At 35.1% G+C, this 7,200-nt stretch overlaps 1 long non-coding RNA gene across 1 annotated transcript; it reads right to left on the reverse strand.

The window, feature by feature from the left end:
• Positions 1 to 218: 218 nt before the first annotated feature.
• On the reverse strand, positions 219 to 2,039 carry LOC141711127 (uncharacterized). The gene is made up of 3 exons (XR_012571226.1): positions 1,251 to 2,039; positions 1,102 to 1,179; positions 219 to 417 (listed from the first exon to the last, which is right to left on the reverse strand). It is a non-coding gene; the product is annotated as an uncharacterized LOC141711127 (long non-coding RNA).
• Positions 2,040 to 7,200: the final 5,161 nt, after the last annotated feature.

Here is a 7,200-nt window from a genome sequence, read left to right on the forward strand (position 1 = left end):
TTGGATATACCCGAAATCCGATAACCGAAAACTTATACCCGAAAATTATAATTCAGTTTTGAAAAACATGCTGAACATAAGCACTTGCTAGTATCCCACATGTATTGATGCACAACAAATCAGCAGCCCAATAAAATTAAAAATGATCAAATATATCAATCCTGGTTAATACAAATCAACAGAACAGTTCACATATATCTCATAATCAAACAGAATAGGCTGGTTTACAGAACATGCTGGTTTACAAATAAAGAGGCAAAAGCAGTTTATAGGCTTTACAATTCAAGAGACCAAATAAACATGAATCTTAAATCTTAGAAATAGTCCACAAAATCGTTCAATAGCAAAACAGATTAAGCGATTCTTCAGCCTTGCAAAATTTCCTCACACAGCCATTCATCTCTTTATAGTTCAATCCTGAAAATAATAATAAGAATATGTAAGGATTATATAATAACCAGTTTTTTTCTTTCTTATAAGCAAGAATCATAATTATTCTTAAGTTGACAGAAGATGACTAAAAGGTATAATATGCAATACAACTTCAGTACTCTAGAAACCATCAAAAAACGCAAATCTGATGGATTTATTAACTAACAATTTGAATACCATGTTAAGATTATAAATGTTGATACAAATTCAAGGGGTTTGGTATAATTCACAGAATATCAAATACACTAAGACATCCTCCCTGTCTTTTCCAGACATAAGTTATCTCAGTGCTCAGACTCAAATACTAACTATATTTAATATTTCTTATAGATGGACTATAAGAAACCAAAAGAGTTTATAAACCAGTTTAAAATCTTCCTGAAATGTACAACACAGTTACACTTCACATTACTTCTTAATTTTATATTAAGTTTGATGTTGAGTTTAAATGACAAAATGTGCACAAGGATTAATACATCATATAATCTGAATGTGATAACTCAGCTGCTTAAAACAGATTAATACGTGCACTCACTTCTCACTAACACAAATAATCAAGAAAGTTAAACTGAAATTCAAAAAAGAAAAATCACTCCAAGAAAAAATAGCAGACAGACCATGAAATATTTGGTGAATCCCAATTCCCAGAAGAGACGACTTGAAACAAACCTTAAACTTCGCGGGTAATACATGAATCTTCTTCTGCCAAATCGTTATATATAGTTGCATATCCCGTGGATGCCTCACCTGAAAGTTAAAATAATTATAACCAGCACATCAATTACAATCGCTTGAAATTTGAATTCACATTCAGTTACCTTTCATTTCAGCAGCCCATAACCAACTTTGTGCGCACATTAACGCTTCTATCGTTTTTGGATGAAGCCTATTCCGATGTGGACTTACCAACCTGCCGATGGAACTAAATGCAGACTCAGATGCAACTGTTGATGTCGGAATTTCTAGGAAATCTCGAGCAATGAGTTATAAATTAGGATATTTAAGTTCATTGACCTTCCACCAATTTAATATATCAAATCCATCAGCTTTTCGCACAACATCCTCATCCAGATAATGCTCCAACCCTGACTTTAAAGAGTCAACCATTTTTCTCTTTTTAGTACTTATGAACAGGTCGTATTGTGAAACATTTTCAGAATTAGAAGAAGAGCGTATAAATTATGAATCCCCAATGCCCTCGTCACTCTTAACAAGCTTATCATGGTACTCTCTCAGCAAAGAATAACAAAGATGTCGAACACTATTAACTTGAAGCGATGAAGACTCCCCAAAAATCTTCTCGAAGTAGAACTCCAGTACCTCCATCTTGTACCTAGGAACCAACACTACAGCAACCCCAACAATACCATGCATTACTTCCCAATACTTTTCAAATTTAATCAATATTTTCTCAGCCATCTTTTGAATCATAAAATCTGAAGTTTCACGCCACTCTGTAATTGCTAGCCGAATCTCACATATATTCGTAAAGCACTGATTAGCAGTAGGGTATTTCATCCCAGAAAAGATTTCAGTCACCTTGTAAAACTTTTTCAATCTACAACACACTTTTTGAGCAAAATCCCACTCCTCTTTCAAAGGAAGACAATTATATTGAGTTTCTCTTTGTTTCAATCGATTGAAAACATCTTTGTATAACAAAGCCGTTTCAAGCATCAAATAAGTGGAATTCCACCTAGTTGCACAATCAAGTCCCAGTTTTTTAGTATTTGGATTACGCAACTGTCGAGCCGTTCAAATTTTTCTTCCCTTTTAGGTGTTGCTGTCCAATAAGAAACATAACTACAAATTTTTTCAACTCCGACTCTTATTTCTTCTAATCCATCTTTCACAATTAAATTCAATATATGTGCAGAACACCTCATATGAAATAAAGTGCCACCAACAACAAGTGAAGAAGTATCTAACTTTTATAATAAACTATGAACCATGGCATCATTAGTTGTGCAATTATCAACAGTGAGACATGATATCTTTCTATCCAAATTCCAATCCATCAAACATTCAAACAAGTGATCACATAGGACTTCTTTTGTGTGTGGACAACGAACATAAATGAACCTAAAAGTAATATAGACATATTATAATGCGAGTAGCTAACATAAAGGAACAGAAATCAACTAGAAGCATCAATTAAAAATATACCTCATAATGCGACTTTGCAAAATCCAAGAAGCATCAATATAATGCGATGTGATAGCCATGTAGCCCTTCTTTTGGTTGCTTTCAATCCAGATATCGGTGGTAATGGCTACTCGACTCGAATTACTCTCCAACAAACTCAAAGTTTTGGCGTTCTCAAATTCATAAATATGAAATATCTCATTCTTTATGGTATTTCTGCATGGAACTTTGAACAGTGGTTGAAGATATGACGAATACCTCTTGAATCAAATATGATCCACAATATAAAGAGGATATTCATGCATAATTATCATCTTAGCAAGCTCTTTCTTTGCTCCATCATGCCTGAAACTATAAGTTGCTAATTCTGGATGGTCTTTGCTAAAATTGCTCGCTAGGATTTTTTGCCTTATACTGCTTTGACCCTGGTTATGATGCTTTGTCTTGTAATTAAAAAAGGACAAATATATTTTATAACTTTAAAATTATATATATATATATAAATCTATTTTTGTATAACTTAAAAAAGGAAAAATATACTTTATAACTTTAAAATTATATATATATTCGGGTTTTTTTCGGGTTTCGGATCGGATATCGGATCGGATATGACTATATCCAAATTCAAATCTAAAAAATTTCGGGTACAAAAATTAAATCCAAATCCATATCCAAAAAATCGGATTCGGATTATCCAAAATTTCGGATTTCGGATCGGATATCCGTCGAATCGGATTAAATTGCCATCCCTAGTTGTCATGGCGACTAGACTAGTCGATTGGTCGTCGACTAGTCGGTTTGAGATAGTCGATTGAGGAGCTCGACTTGCAAATTGTTGAGTAGTCGGTGACTTGTTTGACTAGTCGGTCGACTAGTACAAAATCCAATCAAAATTTTAAACGAAAACATTAAAAAAAATCTAAAAACTTACTCAACATCAGCAACAATTAAAGTGCTGATTTCAAATTATATGTCTTTACATGACTGTGTTTATGTATGTATAAATTGATTAAAAATGAATATATATGTAGTATAATCTCTTTATATATTTGTATGGTTAGCTTATATATGTGAGTATATAGAAAAGAAATCAATTTTTTTTGTTTAACATTTGTATCTTGTGATTGATATCCATATGAGTATGAGAATGATAGACTTTGTTGTGGAAAGCTATTTATATAAGATATATTTCATTATATATTATTTAGTTAATTATTATTATTTACGTTGATCCAGTGATGGCAGAGGCAGAGGCAGTTGGTATCAAAGAAGCACTTAGCTGGGTAAAGAAGAAGTTGTGGACAAGAGTTATCCTAGAAACAGACAGTCTTGCAGTGGTACAAGCTATACGATGTTCCACTGTAAACTTGTCCTATCTAGGTCGAGTAGTGAATGAATGCAATGACTTATTTTTTTATTTTATTTTTTAAAAGTAAGCACTTGCATATATTAAAATTCTTCAGAAAGAAGATTACAAATAATAAACTCTAGAGCAGTATCTGACCACTCTTGAAGACCTGATGTAGAACACGTAGCCCTTGCTAACATATGGGCAACCGTATTCGTAGACCTATGCACAAAAACAACTAACATTTAATCAAAGTGTTTAATTAATTCTTGACAATCACTAAAAATTGTGTTAAAATTGGATCTCCCCATGTTTCCATTGACCGCATCAACTAATAATTTGGAATCAGATTCGAAAATAAATCTGTTGCGCCTCCAAGTTTTTGTCCAGGTCAATGCATGTAGCAGGCCGAGAGCCTCAACCATTCGAGGCTGTTTGTCGCCCTCTATTACATTACATCACGAACTACGCAACCAACCCCAGCAAAACCCATATTCTGTTTACATGCCACATCCACGTTAAACTTCACCTAACCTGTTGGTGGCTTACGCCACACCCGGTCTCCTAGTTGTTGCTGTGATCGAATTCTTTCTGTGTCCTCCTTTACTTTTTTCCAGTCCATCAACATGCCAAAGACCATTGCTTTCATACCAAAAGTAGATTGAACTACTCGTTCCCAGACCCACTGATTTCTTCTATACCACAGTCCCCAACAGATCAACCCCACCATCGCACACTGGCCTTTATCCTTCGTGTCAAACACCCTCTACAAGATTGTACTTATTGTATCATTGAGCAACAGTGCAGTAATATTATGCATCTCAGTACTATTCCATACCTCCCGTACAAAATTTTTAGAAATCAAACTCTCTCAAGACTGTAAATAAAATAGCTGGGGATACAGCATCCTGAAAATATGGTGGGCGATAGTTCGTTCATATCTAAGGTCAAGTTTTCACACAAGAATATGCATACATGCAGTAACTATAATAAATACATGAACTTAATGCAAGAAAATAAGGTAGGCAATACAACTGTGATTTATATTTACGTGTATGTTAAATACAGGATAACTCATAAAGGTGGTTGGTCTTTGTTTAAAGCCTAAAAATAAGGTGGCTACATTAATACAAATAGTTGGACAATGATGTAAGGCATGAAATCATTCAACAAGCAAGTGTGGCCTATAAATACAGCTTCTCTAGGTGTTAAACTGTATTTGTAGTAAAAAAGCACAGAAGTGTAGTAATTGAGGGAAAAAGAAACAGAGCCGTAGCTTTCTCTCTGCATGTATTAGAAATAAGTTGTAGCTTATTCTTATTATTAAATATAAACAAGAGTGTGTTTGGTTAGTTATAAAATTCTCCTACACATATATTGTATGATTATTTTATTATTTAAATCAAGTTTTAATACTTATGAAGTCCATTTCATTTCCAACAAGTGGCATCAGAGCTAAGGTTCCGTTCGTGAAAAAATGGCTACGATGGTGCAACCAAATATTCCAAAATTGATGAGTACAAATTACGGGAACTGGAGTATTTAAATGAAGGTGTTACTCGGTTCCTACGATAATTGGGATATTATCGAAAGCGGGTATGACGATCCCACATATACATCCGTTGAAGAAGCCCCGTCAAATGCCGAGAAGACGGTGTTAAAGGAGTCAAGAAAAAAAGATAAAAAGGCGTTATACACGATTTTTTAAGATGTCGATGAATCCGCCTTTGAAAAAAATTTAGAGGCAAAAACATCAAAGAGTGTGTGCGAAATTTTGCAAAAATCATTCCAAGGAGTTGAAAAAGTTAAAAATGTGCGGCTCCAGGTGCTACGCGGGGAGTTTGAAAATTTAAAGATGAAGAATTCAGAAAATATTGGTGAATTTGTTATGTGTTTGAAAGCCGTGACAAATGAGATGAAAAAAAATGGCGAAAGTCTCGATGATGTTTGGGTCATGGAAAAACTCCTCCGTTCGCTGACCAGAAAATTTGATTACGTGGTTACTTCTATTGAGGAGTCAAGAGATTTGTCAACAATTTCGATTGACGAGCTGGTTGGTTCACTTCAAGCGCATGAGCATCGAATGAACCAGTATGATGATACAAGCCACTTGGAAAAGGCGTTGCAAAGTAAGGTGCCCATTGGTGATAGTTCTGGGAGTAGCAGTTCTGTACGTGGTAGAGGTGGCTGCTGAGGTGGACGAGGACGAGGACGTGGAAGGCAGTCTTTCAACAGAGGCCAGAATTATGAAAGTTATCAACCATCTGGTCGTGGTCAGAATTTTAGAGGCCGAGGAAGAGGTGGATTTGAACGAGGTGACAAATCTCAATTTTAATGTTATGATTGTAATAAATTTGGTCACTTCAGTTATGAGTGTAGAGCACCAAAGATAGAAGAAAGAAGTCACTTTGCAGCAGCAAAAGAAGATAAAGATGTCGACACTTCTATGTTCCTCACTTACAAAGGAGACGAGGAAGGCAAGAAGAATGTGTGGTATCTTGATTATGGTGCGAGCAATCATATGTCTGGCCACAAAGATTTATTTACGGAGATAGATGAGACCGTCACAGGAGAAGTTACTTTCGGTGATTCTTCAAAAACCAGTCAAAGGGAAAGGTACAATTATGATTGTGACAAAAAATGGTGAGAAAAAAATATATAAATGATGTTTATTATATACCTGCTTTGAAAAGCAATATCATCGGTCTTGGCCAATTTGTGGAGAAAGGATATAATATTCAGATGTAGGATAATTCTCTTACCATCAGAAATCAAGTTCGAGAATTGATCGCTAATGTGGAAATGTCAAAGAGTCGCCTATTCACACTTGATATGCAAACGAAGGTGCAAAATTGCTTAAAGTCGGTCATTAAAAATGACTCGTGGTTATGGCATTTGAGATATGGTCATCTTAGATTTTCTGGCTTGAAACTATTATCAAAGACAAAAATGGTGGACGGTTTGCCCAAAATCAACGAACCAGATAATTTGTGTGAAGCGTGTGTTAAGGGAAAGCAACACCGACAAAGTTTTCCCATTAGAAAATATTGGAGAGCCAGGAGGCCATTGGAGATTGTCCACACAGATATAGCGGGTCCATTTGATATCCCATCACTTGGAGGTAATAGGTATTACCTAACTTTTATTGATGATTTTAGCAGGAAAAGTTGGGTGTATATCATAAAAGAAAAGTCGGAGGCTCTTGATAAATTCAAGGAGTTCAAAGCATTGGCAGGAAAACAAAGTGGCCAGTATTTGAAGACACTCAGATCAGA

This window comes from Apium graveolens, chromosome 3, assembly GCF_009905375.1.
Source record: "Apium graveolens cultivar Ventura chromosome 3, ASM990537v1, whole genome shotgun sequence".
Lineage (NCBI taxonomy): Eukaryota > Viridiplantae > Streptophyta > Magnoliopsida > Apiales > Apiaceae > Apium > Apium graveolens.